Raw genomic sequence first — 13,853 nt, 5'->3', positions numbered from 1 at the left:
CAGAGGTGAAATGTGTTTGTGTGTGTGACAATAAACAGCCTTGGTGGTCTCAGTAAGATGCCTTCGCGGGGTATCCCCGAGAATGGATTTTTGGCAAGGGCCAAGTTTTTGAAAAGTGCATAAGCCATGTTGAGTAATTGGATGAAATCCAATTATTTATATGGGTTGGGATGAATTATTTTAATTGTCTCATATTACTCGGCTTTAGATTATTTTGATGATGTCTGTCTACTCACTGGGATTTTATAATCTCACCCCTTCTTCCTATATATTTTTCAGGCTCAGAATAGGCAGTAGACTGTCAATTGCATCGAGAAGTAAATTTCGGAGTTGCATCCTAGAAAGCAAGGTTATAGACTTAAACCTTCTCAATTATTTGGGGGCCCACGTGTCATTGTAATTTAAATTGCATACTCCAGTTTTATATATTACAGTATGTATAAATTTATTTTGTTTTTATGTGCAGAAAATTAATTTTTGATGTTTCAAAAAATATATATATATATATTGTTTTACATTAAAATAGATTATTTTAATTAATATTTTTAGTTTATTTTATTATTCAAAGTAAAAAAAAAAGAAAAGAAAAAAAGAGAGAGAAATGGAAAAATTGGTATGAAAGCCTTGCGAGGTCTCGAAGGGCATTCGGGGGAAGAGTGTCTGTCGAGGCTTTGCGGCGGTTGTCACAGGCTCGATGGGAGTTCCAGGTCGTGACAGCCGCGGTGTCTCGATAGACACTCATTGCCCGGAATGTCAACTTGAAACCCCGCAAGGCTTTACTATCAGTTTCTCTGTTCCCTTGTGAGCAACCATTGTCAAATATCGTGTTCTAAAAGATTTTAAGCCGTTTCCAACTTAAAACAAATAAAATATTAATTTTCATCTCACAGGAATATTTTGGTCATTTTTCTCAAAAATTTTGAAACTAGCTAAAATATAATATACAAGTACAAAAGACATAATTCATAATCAAAATGAGTTTAAAAGTCTAAAATCTTCATTTAAAACGAAATTATGGTTATTTCAATATAATAAGAAAATAAAAGAAATATTAAGTAAAATATTTTATTTTCTTATAAAACAATATTTATATAGTTATACATAAATAATTTTTGTAGCGTAAAAGCTAAATAAATTTATACATACTGTAATACAGTAAGCCAAAATATTTAATTTAATTTACAATAACAAGAGGGCCCCCAAATAAACAAAAGTAAAAAAGACTGTGAACTTACAATTTGGAAAATGCAGATCCAACAGTAGTCCTCGATGAGATCAATTATCTATAGTCTATACTGAACCTAAAACGGGTGGAAAGGAGGGTGGTGAGATTATAATATCCCAATGAATAAACAGACATCATCATAAATATCTAAAGTTGAGTACATGGAGATAATAAAGTAAATCATTGTAAACTGGGTCACAGCATTAGAATACATTTCATTTAAAATACGTAAAGAGGCTTATGAATTTCATAAAAACTAGGCTTGTGCCATAAATCCATTCTCAGTGACACCTTGGCCGAGGCATCCTACCGAAACCGCCAAGGCTATTAAAATTCACATTTCACATAAATCATGTTTTTGTTTTGAAAACATAGCCATTCCTTGACGTTGGCTGAGTTCCCCCTCACGTGGTGGTTTGGCGTGAAGTGAACCCTAAGCTTTACCCCAGGAGATAACCTACGCGCCTCTCCGTTCGAGGTAAGAATATAATGGGGTTTACCGTGCCCCTCTAAAAGGCTGGTCCACAGAAACCCCCTACTACAGTGATTAATTAATATATAATCCACCATACAATAAAACTCAATAACATGATATGACAATTTTGTAATTCACAGTCTTTCAAGGCAACCAAACAATTCGCATTTCAATACAATTGCCAACTAGCCAATCGATTTAAATAATCAAATTGCCATAATTAATAGTCTCCGTGTACTCTATTTTTCAAAATCATTATTAATTTCAAAGCAATTTATAATTTAATTTCATTGAAACACATTTGTTCATAAAATATGAAAATTTACCTTTTTAAATTCTTTTTTCCATAGAATTCATGAAATCATCTAAAGACCACCCTAGATAATTAAAATGATAGTAAGTTTACTCACTATGTCTAGAATGCAGACTTTCGAAGCACTCTGTCTACTGGTCCTCGGATGCAATTTCCTTGCCTTTATCGGAGGACTCACCACCTTGACACAGTACAAAATTGAGAAACTCACTACATTGGTACTAAATTGAAATTAAACAAATTTAGACTATTAATGCATAATATAGAATGCAAAAATGCACTGGTAACTATCTAAACTCGGTATTGGCCTAATTCGTCTTATCACCCGATTAAATTACTAACGCGTCCAATTTAATCCCAAATTAATTTTTTTCAGTTTTTATACCTCAATTGCACCCAAATTGACTTAATGTCCCTCAATGTGGTGCAAATTATCAATCCCGATAGCAAATTACGAAAATACCCATAGTGGGTAAAAATTCATATTTTTGCTCTGAAAATTCTCATTATTTTTTTAGTCTCATAATTCATCATTTCTTAACCAATTCTCCTAGAATAAAAATCAAACTCATCCTCACTCATACATGGTAAATTCGGCCATTAATGGTTGTGGGAGAAAATAAGTTCTTTTCTTGTTGTTTTGTTTCTAAATATACTAAACTAACTAAAAACACTAACATAACTTAAAATCAAATTAATCTAACAGCTTTCTCTCTCCTAACCCATTTTGATCAGCCAACAATTCATCATAAAAACATGTAATATAAGCATGCAAAATAAGAAGAAATGCTTAAGGAAAATAGATTTCAAGCTTAAGTTGAAAAATCCTACCTTTTTCACTTGTTTTCCTTGATTTTCCACACTTTTTCTCTTGAAATTCCTCACTTAGGGTTTGTTCTTCCTTTCTTTCCCTCTCTTCCTTGCTTGGCCGAATATTTGGAGAATAATGGGCTGATTTATGCTGATTTTTAAGTTAAATATTAAATTATCCTAAGCTTGACATAGCATTTTTTTATTGGTCCATTTTTAAAATTTTAAAAATTTAAACATTTTATCTCCACCACATGATTAGTCAAAGGTCAAAAATCAGAATAAAGGAAGACCATGTGCTGGAAAAAATATCCTGGTGGTGGAAAATTAAAATTTTGCCCCTAGAGTGGAAAAATTACCATTTTACCCATATACTCCAAATTATATTGAAATTAAAATTTTTCACTTCTAAATCTCAAATCATACTCCAATAAGTCAAATTATACTCCAATAAGTCAAATGAGGCCAAAAAAATCTTTTCTAAAATTTCCATTTTGTCCTCAAGTGGCAAATGACCATTTTGCCCCTAGATAGTGAAAATTTCAGTTTGACTCCAAATTAATCCTCAAACTCTGAATTACCATGTCGAGTCATCCTTGGACTGTGGCACTCTTAATTTCACCTTAAAATTCCTATTTGATCTAGTTCGAGGATTAAATTGACTTTATTGTACCTCTAGGTACAATACCGACTTTTGTAAATTTTTCGGGACTCTTCTGGCATGCAATCATGCTATCATCACATGTATGTCATGATAAGTATTTTATAAGGTCGGGCTTTACAGCACTAGCCCCCTTAAAATAAAATTTTGACCTCAAAATTTCACTTACCGGATTCGAAGAAAAGATGTGGATATTGGTTTCTCATTTGGCCCTAAGTTTCCCACGTCATCTCCTCCATTCGAGCATTCTTCCACAATACTTTCACCATTGGAATGCTCTTGTTCCTTAGCACTTGATCCTTTCGATCTAGAATACGTACAGGCTGCACCTCGAACTTCAAATCCTCATGCAACTCAATCGGAGGTGTCTCTAAAATGTGAGAGGGATCGGGAACATACTTTTTCAACATCGAGACGTGGAAGACATTATGAATCCGATCTAACTCTGGGGGTAATTCAAGTATGTAAGCCACTGGCCTAATCCTTTCAATGATACTAAAGGGTCTAATGTATCTTGGATTGAGCTTTCCCCTCTTCGCGAATCGAATCACACCTTTCATTATCCAACAAATACCACAAATTATCATAATAGTATAATCAAATAAGATTTAATACTTGGAATTTTCAAATTATTACCTTTCCAAGGAGAAACCTTAAGAAAAACTTTATCGTCGACTTCAAACTCCAAATCTTTCCTTCGTTTATCCGAATAACTTCTGCCTATCTTGAGTTGTCTTTAACCGCTCTCGGATAACCTTGACCTTATCATTTGTCAAATCAATCAATTCCACATTCACCAATTTCCTCTCACCTACTTCATCCCAACAGAGCGGAGTTCGGCACTTCCTTCCATACAAAGCCTCGTATGGTGCCATCCCAATACTAGACTGAAAACAGTTATTATAAGTAAACTCCACCAATGGGAAGTGTCTGTCCCAACTCCCAATAAAGTCAATGACACAAGCCCGTAACATATCCTCCAAGGTCTGAATAATTCTCTCAGATTGACCATCTGTCTGCGGATGAAAGGCAGTACTAAATCTCAATGTAGTTCTAAGAGCTTGTTGAAATTTTGGCCAAAATCGAGAAGTAAATCGAGGGTCTCGATCTGACACAATAGAAACTGGAACTCCATGCAATCTCACAACTTCATCTATATAAAGTCTTGCCAACCTCTCAATAGAATACGTGCTATGGATAGCCAAGAAATGGGTAGACTTAAGTCAATCTATCCACAATCACCCAAATAGCATCCTTCCCACTCTGTGTCCGCGGCAAACCCAATACAAAGTCCATAGTCACGTGTTCCCACTTCCATTCAGGAATCGGTAAAGGTTGAAGAGTACCTGACGGTTTTTGATGCTCCGCCTTGATCTGTTGGCATGTGAGACATTTCGCTACAAACTCTGCTATGTCTCGTTTCATACCCGGCCACCAATAACTTTCTTTAATAGTCCGATACATCTTAGTGCTTCCGGGATGTAAAGCATAGGCGGAAGAATGAGCTTCCTCCAAAATAGCTCGTCTCAACTAATCATCCTTAGGGACACCAATTCGGTTTCTAAGCATCAAAATACCATCATCACTAAGTCTAAACTCACTAGTTTCTCCATCTTGTAGCTTTTGAACTTCCCGTTTCAACCAATCATCAGATTTCTGTAATTCTCTAATCTGATTCAACAATAAAGGTCTCACGACGAAACTAGCAAGTAGGGTTCCATCCTCACCATTATTCAACTGGATCCCTAAAGATTTCATCTCAAGTAATATCAAAAAATAAGAACTCTGAAGCACTGCTAATGAAGATGGAGATTTATGACTTAAAGCATCCGCTACAACATTTGCCTTTCCCCGATGATAATCAATCACCAAGTCGTAATCCTTAATCAACTCCAACCATTCTCTCTATCTCAAATTAAGCTCTTTCTGGGTGAGCAAATATTTCAAGCTCTTATGATCAGTAAAAATCCAACAACGCTCACCATATAAATAATGTCTCCAAATCTTCAATGCGAAGACTACTGCTGCTAACTCCAAGTCATGAGTAGGGTAATTTGTCTCGTGCTTCTTCAACTACCGAGAAGCATAAGCTATCACTTTCTCGTCCTGCATCAACACACACCCTAATCCCAATTTAGATGCATCACTGTATACCACAAATTCTTTTCCATTAATAAGAAGTGTTAAGACGGGAGCGGAGGTTAACCGATTCTTTAGCTCCTGAAATCGATTCTCACAAACATCATCCCACTCAAACTTAACTCCTTTACGAGTCAAACGAGTCAGAGGAGCTGCTATCAAAGAAAATCCCTGAACAAATCTCTGTTAATAACCGGCTAAACCAAGGAAACTACGAATCTCAATTACCGTTCTCGGTTGCTCCCATTGTAAGATTGCCTCAATCTTTTTGGGATTGACATAAATTCCAGCTCCGGACACCACATGTCCCAAGAAAACCACTTCCTTCAACCAGGATTCACATTTAGAGAACTTGGCATAGAGTTGCCTCTCACCCAAAGTTTGCAACACAATGCGCAAATGGACAGCATGTTCATCATCATTCCTCGAACAAACCAGGATGTCATCTATGAATACTATCACAAACTTATCTAGATATGGATGGAACACCCTATTCATAAGATCCATAAAAACTGTCGGGGCATTAGTCAAACCAAACGGCATCACCAGAAACTCATAAGGCCCATAACGCGTCTTGAAGGCAGTTTTGGGTACATCCTACTCCTTAATCCTCAACTGATAGTACCCAGATCTCAAATCAATCTTAGAGAATACCATAACACCTCATAATTGATCAAAAAGATCATCTATCCGGGGTAAAGGGTATTTATTCTTGATGGTCACTCACTTCAGCTGATAGTAATCGATACACAATCGAAGAGTGCCATCCTTCTTCTTTACAAATAGGACTGGTGCTCCTCAAGGAGAAATGCTAGGGCGAATGAAACCTTTATCCACCAAATCTTGCAACTGGACTTTCAAGTCCTTCAACTCTGCCGGAGCCATTCTATATGGAGGGATAGAAATAGGTGCGGTACCCGAAAGTAAATCAATAGGGAACTCAAGCTTTCGATCAGGAGGTAGTCTTGGTAAATCATCAGGAAATACAATAGAAAACTCACTTACTATTAGGACATCCTCTAACTTAGGTTCTCCCTTTGAAGTATCAATCACATATGCCAAATAAGCCAAATACCCTTTTTGCACTAATTTCGAAGCTTTGATGGCCGAGATTACACAAGATGGTAATACTCGACGTTCCCTTGCAAATACAATCTCTGCTCCCTCCAAATTTCGAAGAACAACTTCTTATCGAAAACAATCCACGTTCGCTCGATGTGCAGTTAACCAGTCCATACCCAATATTAAATCAAAATCCAAGATCTCTAGAGGAATTAAGTCACCCCTAAATTCTTCCTCACTTACCCTTACCCCACAGTCTCTATAGCAAGTATTTCTAATCAGCTGTTCTCCTAGAGGGGTATGCACTACAATTTCTCCCTCTAATGGTGACAGGTTTCTATCAGCAATTGATGTAAATGTCGTACTCACATAAGATCTATCTGAGCCAGAATCTATCAAAACATAAGGATCTTTATCAAATAAAGACATAATACTTGTCACTGCTCCAAGTTGGACCCGTGCCTCATCTTCTGTCACTGTAAAAACTCTTGTCGACGTACGAGTCTGTGGTCTTGAAGGTGGATGTGCCGGGGTATTACTCTCCACACCGGACCGTATCGCTACTCCTTGTCTCGGTGGTAACCGAGAAGAATCTCTCCTCTGCATATCAGTGCGAGCTAGTGGAGATGATGCAGCTACAGTGGCTTGTCCTAACCGTGGGCAATTACTCCTAATATGACCCATCTGTCCACATTGGAAACATCGTGCAGGCCCCCTACACAGCCCAACATGATAATTCCCATAATTTTTGCATCTGTCAAAACCTCCGAAACTCTTCCCAAAACCAATCATAGCAGATCTGCTAAACCTCGAAGGTCTCTGTTGTGATGGTGGAAATGGAGGTCGAGGATATGTCACGAAGACAGAAGTAGTGCTCCCTGAAGTCGTTGAGTCCTTGCCTCTTTTTATTGGCTGACTAGAAGACATACCAGGATTCCTCTTTTTTGCAAACTCAATCCGAATCCTCTTATTCTCAGTCGCGAGCTTCTCAGCTCGTAAAGCCATCTGTACCACCTCCTTATGTGGCTCTCTACCAGTCACTGTCATTCGCTCTCTAATCTCATTACGGAGCCCTTCCTCGAAATAACTGGCCTAATCCTGCTCAAATTTCACTAGATCTAGCACATATAACATCAACTCGTTAAAACGAGTCTCGTACTCCTCTATAGTTAGATTCCCCTATCTCAAACTCAAAAATTCTCTCTTCTTTTCTTTTTGATAAAAATAAGTGAAATACTGACCATCGAATTCCCTGAGAAAATCAGACCATGTCTGAGGAGTAGTGGAACGGGACTTCATCGAATTCCACCAGGTACGAGCCCTCTTCTTTAATAATCTCGTAGCCACCATAAGCTTCATGTCATAATCTAATCCCATATCAGAGAGAGTCTCTGAAACCTTATTAATCCAGTCCTTTGCCACAGTGGCATCCAACTTACCCACGAAAGACACACAACCGAGCTGTCTAGCCTCCTTTAGCTTCTTGGAAATGGATACATTCGGTACTGGTGGTGGAACTAAAGGAGTAGCTGGTGGCACTATGGGTGGGACTTGACCAGTCTGAGCTTGACCAGCCATTGTAGTAAAGAAAGTTGCCAATGTCTGTGCTGCCTCAGTAGGCATGGCGGGAATACCAGTAGGTGGCTGAAGAGGTGGAGGATGTGAAAGACTATCGGCCTGCTCAGTAGTAGGTGCTGCCCGAATGGTAGACGCAGCCGATTCTTCCCCTACTGCATCTAGCTGATGACGTTAGGATCGACCTCTTTCCCTCCCAACTGATCTAGTGAGAGGTGGGCGTCCGCTTCGAGGACGCATAATAATCTATAAGAGAAAACGAGCAAGCTTAGGAACCTTAGGCTCTATATGAAAATGCATGCATTTTATTCGACCTAACTTAACTTAATCCGGGGCAACACTGATACTGTAAATTTTTAAAACAACGTTAAAACTAAAAACTCTTATCTTTAAAACCAAAAGCTCTGATACCAATCGAATTGTCACGACCCGATACTCCCCTCAAGCTAGTGACAATCGCCGCGATGTCTCGGCAGACACTCATTATCCGAAATGTCAACCCGAAACCTCGCAAGGCTTTACTGTCAGTTTCTCTGTTCCCTTGTGAGCAACCATTGTCAAATATCGTGTTTTAAAATATTTTAAGCCGTTTCCAACTTAAAACAAATAAAATATTAATTTTCATCTCACAGGGATATTTTGATCATTTTTCTCAAAAATTTTGAAACTGGCTAAAATGTAATATACAAGTACAAAAGACATAATTCATAATCAAAATGAGTTTAAAAGTCTAAAATCTTCATTTAAAATGAAATTATGGTTATTTGAGTATAATAAGAAAATAAAAGAAATATTAAGTAAAATATTCTATTTTCTTATAAAACAATATTTATAGAGTTATACGTAAATAATTTTTGCAACGTAAAAACTAAATAAATTTATACATACTGTAATATAGTAAGCCAAAATATTTAATTTAATTTACAATAACAATAGGGCCCTCGAATAAATAAAAGTAAAGAGGACTGTGAACCTACGATTTGGAAAATGCAGATCCAACAGTAGTCCTCGATGAGATCAGCTATCTACAGTCTATACTGAACCTGAAATGAGTGGAAAGGAGGGTGGTGAGATTATAAAATCCCAATGAGTAAACAGACATCATCATAAATATCTAAAGTTGAGTACATGGAGACAATAAAGTAAATCATTGTAAACTGGGTCACAGCATTAGAATACATTTCATTTAAAATACGTAAAGAGGCTTATGAATTTCATAAAAACTAGGCTTGTGCCATAAATCCATTCTTAGGGACACCTTAGCCGAGGCATCCTACCTAGGCCGCCAAGGCTATTAAAATTCACATTTCACATAAATCATGTTTTTGTTTTGAAAACATAGCCATTCCTTGGCATTGGCTGAGTTCCCCCTCACGTGGTCGTTTGGCGTGAAGTGAACCCTAAGCTTTACCCCAGGAGATACCTTACGCGCCTCTCCATTCGAGGTAAGAATATAATGGGGTTTATCGTGCCCCTCTAAAAGGCTGGTCCACAAAAACCCGTTACTGCAGTGATTAATTAATATATAATCCACCATACAATAAAACTCAATAACATGATATGGCAATTTTGTAATTCGCAGTCTTTCAAGGCAACCAAACAATTCGCATTTCAATACAATTGCTAACAAGCCAATCATGCCTGATTTATCATAAGCCAATCAATTTAAATAATCAAATTGCCACAATTAACAGTCTCCGTGTACTCTATTTTTCAAAATCATTATTAATTTCAAAACAATTTATAATTTAATTTCATTGAAACACATTTGTTCATAAAACATGAAAATTTACCTTTTTAAATTTTTTTTTTCATAGAATTCATGAAATCATCTAAAGACCACCCTAGATAATTAAAGTGACAATAAGTTTACTCACTATGTCTAGAATGCAAATTTTCGAAGCACTCTGTCTACTGGTTCTCGGATGCAATTTCCTTGCCTTTATCGGAGGACTCACTACCTTGACATAGTACAAAATTGAGAAACTCACTACATTGGTACTAAATTGAAATTAAACAAATTTAGACTATTAATGCATAATATGGAATGCAAAAATGCACTGGTAACTATCTAAACTCGAAATTGGCCTAATTCGTCTTATCACCCGATTAAATTACTAACGCGTCCAATTTAATCTCAAATTAATTTTTTTCAGTTTCTATACCTCAATTGCACCCAAATTGACTTAATGTCCCTCAGTGTGGTGCAAATTATCAATCTCGATAGTAAATTACGAAAATACCCCTAGTGGGTAAAAATTCATATTTTTGCTCCGAAAATTCTCATCATTTTTCTAGGCTCATAATTCATCATTTCATAACCAATTCTCCTAGAATAAAAATCAAACTCATCCTCACTCATACATGGTAAATTCAGCCATTAATGGTTGTGGGAGAAAATAAATTATTTTCTTGTTATTTTGTTTCTAAATATGCTAAACTAACTAAAAACACTAACATAACTTAAAATCAAATTAATTTAACAACTTTCACTCTGAAATACCCCATACTTTGATATGGTGATAAATAAAGTTGATCGAATGCAAATTGAGGTCAATTAAAACGTTTAAAAGTGATAAGAGACGAAAGGAGTAGTTTAGGATAAAATATTTCGCAAATGAGAAAATAACAATAAAATAATAATAATTTTATCGGAGGAGAATTTGTGAGATAAAAGGAGATTCAGAAGTCTAGTGAGGCATAATAAGGTATTTCGGGTACCAAGGAGACAAGATAAAATTTTTAGAATAAAATAATATTTTATTAATAAAATAATATTAAAATATTAATATTTAGTCGGATATCGAAGTCAATCAAGAAGAAGGATCATATGGTTGATCCAAGTGAGGGAGAAGATGACAAGCCCGACTCTATAAAAATATTTGTCATGACATACATGTGATGGATAGCTTGTTTGCATGCTAAGAGAGTTCGAAAAAATTTACAAAAGTCGGTATTGTACGTAGACGTACAACAAAGTTGATTTAAGCCTCGAACTAGATCAAATAGAGAATTTACAATGAAATTAAGAATTTTAAAGTCCCAGAATGGTTTAATATGGTGATTCGGAGTTCGAGGATCAATTTGAAGATAAACCAAAATTTTCGCTATCCAGGGGCAAAATGGTCATTTGCCACCTAGAGACGAAATGGGAATTTTAGAAAAGATTTTTTTTGGCCCCATTTGACTTATTGGAGTATAATTTGACTTATTGGAGTAAGATTTGAGGTTTAGAAGTGAAAATTTTAATTTCGATATAATTTAGAGAAAAAGGGTAAAATGGTAATTTTGCCACCACAGGGGTAAAATTGTAATTTTCCACCACCAGGACATTTTTCCAGCACATGGTCTTCCTTTATCCTCATTTTGACCATTGACTAATTGTGTGGTGGAGATAAAAAGGATTAAAATTTTAAAATTCTAAAAATGGACCAATAAGAAAATGCCATGTGTCATACCTTTATTATTTTATTTTTTCTTTAGAAAAAGGCATAAAATCAGCCCATTTTCTTCATATGGCCAGCCAAGCAAGGAAGAGAGAGAAAGAGAGGAAGAACAAAGGGAAAACAAGAAAACCTAGGTGGAAAATTCAAAGAAAAAGTGAAGAAATCAAGGAAACCAGCTAGGTAAGTTAGGATTTCTTTAGTTCTCCTTGATACCTAGCTTACCCATGCCTTTGTTCTTGATTTCCATGGTTGAATATTGAGTTATTATGATGAATTCAATTCTGAAAAATGGGTTAGGAGAGAGAAAGTTGTTAGATTAATTTGATTTTAAGTTATGTTAGTGTTTTAAGTTAGTTTATCATATTTAGAAACAAAACAACAAGAAAAGAATTTATTTTCTCCCACAACCATTAATGGCCCAATTTATCATGTTTTGAGTGAGGATAAATTTGATTTTCATTTTAGGAGAATTGGTTAAGAAATGATGAATTATGAGCCTAGAAAAATAATGGAAATTTTCGGAGCAAAAATACGATTTTTACCCACTAAGGGTATTTTCGTAATTTGCTATCGAGACTGATAAATTGAATCTCATTCACAGTCATTAAGGTAATTTAGGTATAATTGGAGTGTAGAAAGTGAGAAGAATTGATTTGGAGTTAAATTGGAGATAATAGGCCGAATTAGGTCAGCACCGCATTTAAGCGGTAGTCGGATAAGTTGTATATCATATCATACATATATACCGAGCTTGAATTGATTTTATAATGATCAAGCATTGATGTGATGAATTATGTATTGTACATTGTGGATAGGTGGTGAGCAAAGTACACTGGTAAAAGTATAGAGATTGTGCTTAGAGATTGGGATTAGGAGTACATCGACTCCTAGAACTATGAGTGAACTTATTATCATCTTAATTATCTAGAATAGTTTTATACAATTGTGTGATTTTATGGAAAATGGGTTTAAATGGTAAATTGCTATGTTTTAGGAGAAATTACGATTTTATATAATGATTTTATAAATTTTCTCAAAAAATCGAAAACTGGTTTTGAAAATAGAGTAATTGGAGACTGCCTGCTTGTGTTGTAAATTTATGTTTTAAATTGAATGGCTTATGACAATATATGAGCATGAATGGCTAAACTGATTTTGGTGTTAGAATTATTTATATTGTGTATTCAGCCTTGAGAGGCTAGGTTGAGATAAATTGTCATGTCATGCTAGAATGAATTTTATTGATTGTTGGATTATATATTAATTATTTACTGCAGAGGGGGTTCGGTGGACCAACCTATTAGAGGGGCACTGTATACTCCATTATATTATTAACTCGAACGGAGAGGCGCGTAGGGTATCTCCTGGGGTAAAGCTTAGGGTTCACTTCACGCCAAACCACCACGTGAAGGGGAACTCAGCTAACGCCAAGGAACGGCTGTATTTTCTCAAACTAAAAATATATTTTAAGTGTATACGAAATTTTAACAGCCTTTGTTGACTCGGTTGGATGCCCTGCGCAAGGTATCACCGAGTATGAGTTTTGGCACGAGCCAAAGTTTTAAGAAATTCATAAGCCAAGTTGATTACTCGATTTTTATGGATTGATTTTATTTGGTTGAAATGAGTTGAAAGGTAATGAAATTACAGTATGATGATTTATTTTAATTGTCTCCATTTACTCGACTTTAGATAGTTTAGATGGTATCTGTTTACTCACTAAGATTTTATAATCTCACCACCCTCATTTCCTCACATTTCAGGCTCGGGGAATTCCATAGTTAGCTGACTTTGACAAGGACCTTCATTTGGACTCGAATCGGTAAAAGCTGTAGGTTTCCAGCTTCCGATGCATTTTGGATAGATGTGGGCCCACGTATCATTGTAAAAGAAATTTTATGCTTTGGTTATTTGCTTTATAGTATATATGAATATAATTATCTTTTACGCTATAAGAATTATGTACCGATAGTTTTATGAAAATTATTTTACAAGAAAATAGTTTATTTTATTGAATATTTTTATTATATTCAAATGGTCAAATTTTCACTTCAAATGAACGTTTTAGATACTTAATTTTTTTTAAATTATTAAATATATATTTTCGGCTTACCTACTACATTTTTAGCAAGTTTCGAGATTTTCAA

General features: G+C 35.6%; 1 long non-coding RNA gene across 1 annotated transcript in view; it reads left to right on the top strand.

The window, feature by feature from the left end:
• LOC148760418 (uncharacterized) overlaps positions 1–13,520 on the top strand; it is a 63,502-nt gene extending 49,982 nt beyond the window's left edge. Inside the window, exon 3 of the long non-coding RNA XR_016028800.1 lies at positions 13,470–13,520. This is a non-coding gene — a long non-coding RNA (uncharacterized LOC148760418). The remainder of the gene's footprint in view (positions 1–13,469) is intronic.
• The last annotated feature ends 333 nt before the right edge of the window (positions 13,521–13,853 follow it).

This window comes from Theobroma cacao, chromosome 10, assembly GCF_053813885.1.
Source record: "Theobroma cacao isolate CCN51 chromosome 10, ASM5381388v1, whole genome shotgun sequence".
NCBI classification, from domain to species: domain Eukaryota; kingdom Viridiplantae; phylum Streptophyta; class Magnoliopsida; order Malvales; family Malvaceae; genus Theobroma; species Theobroma cacao.
The sequence above is the reverse complement of the archived record's forward strand: the minus strand, read 5'-3'. Positions and strand labels throughout refer to the sequence as shown.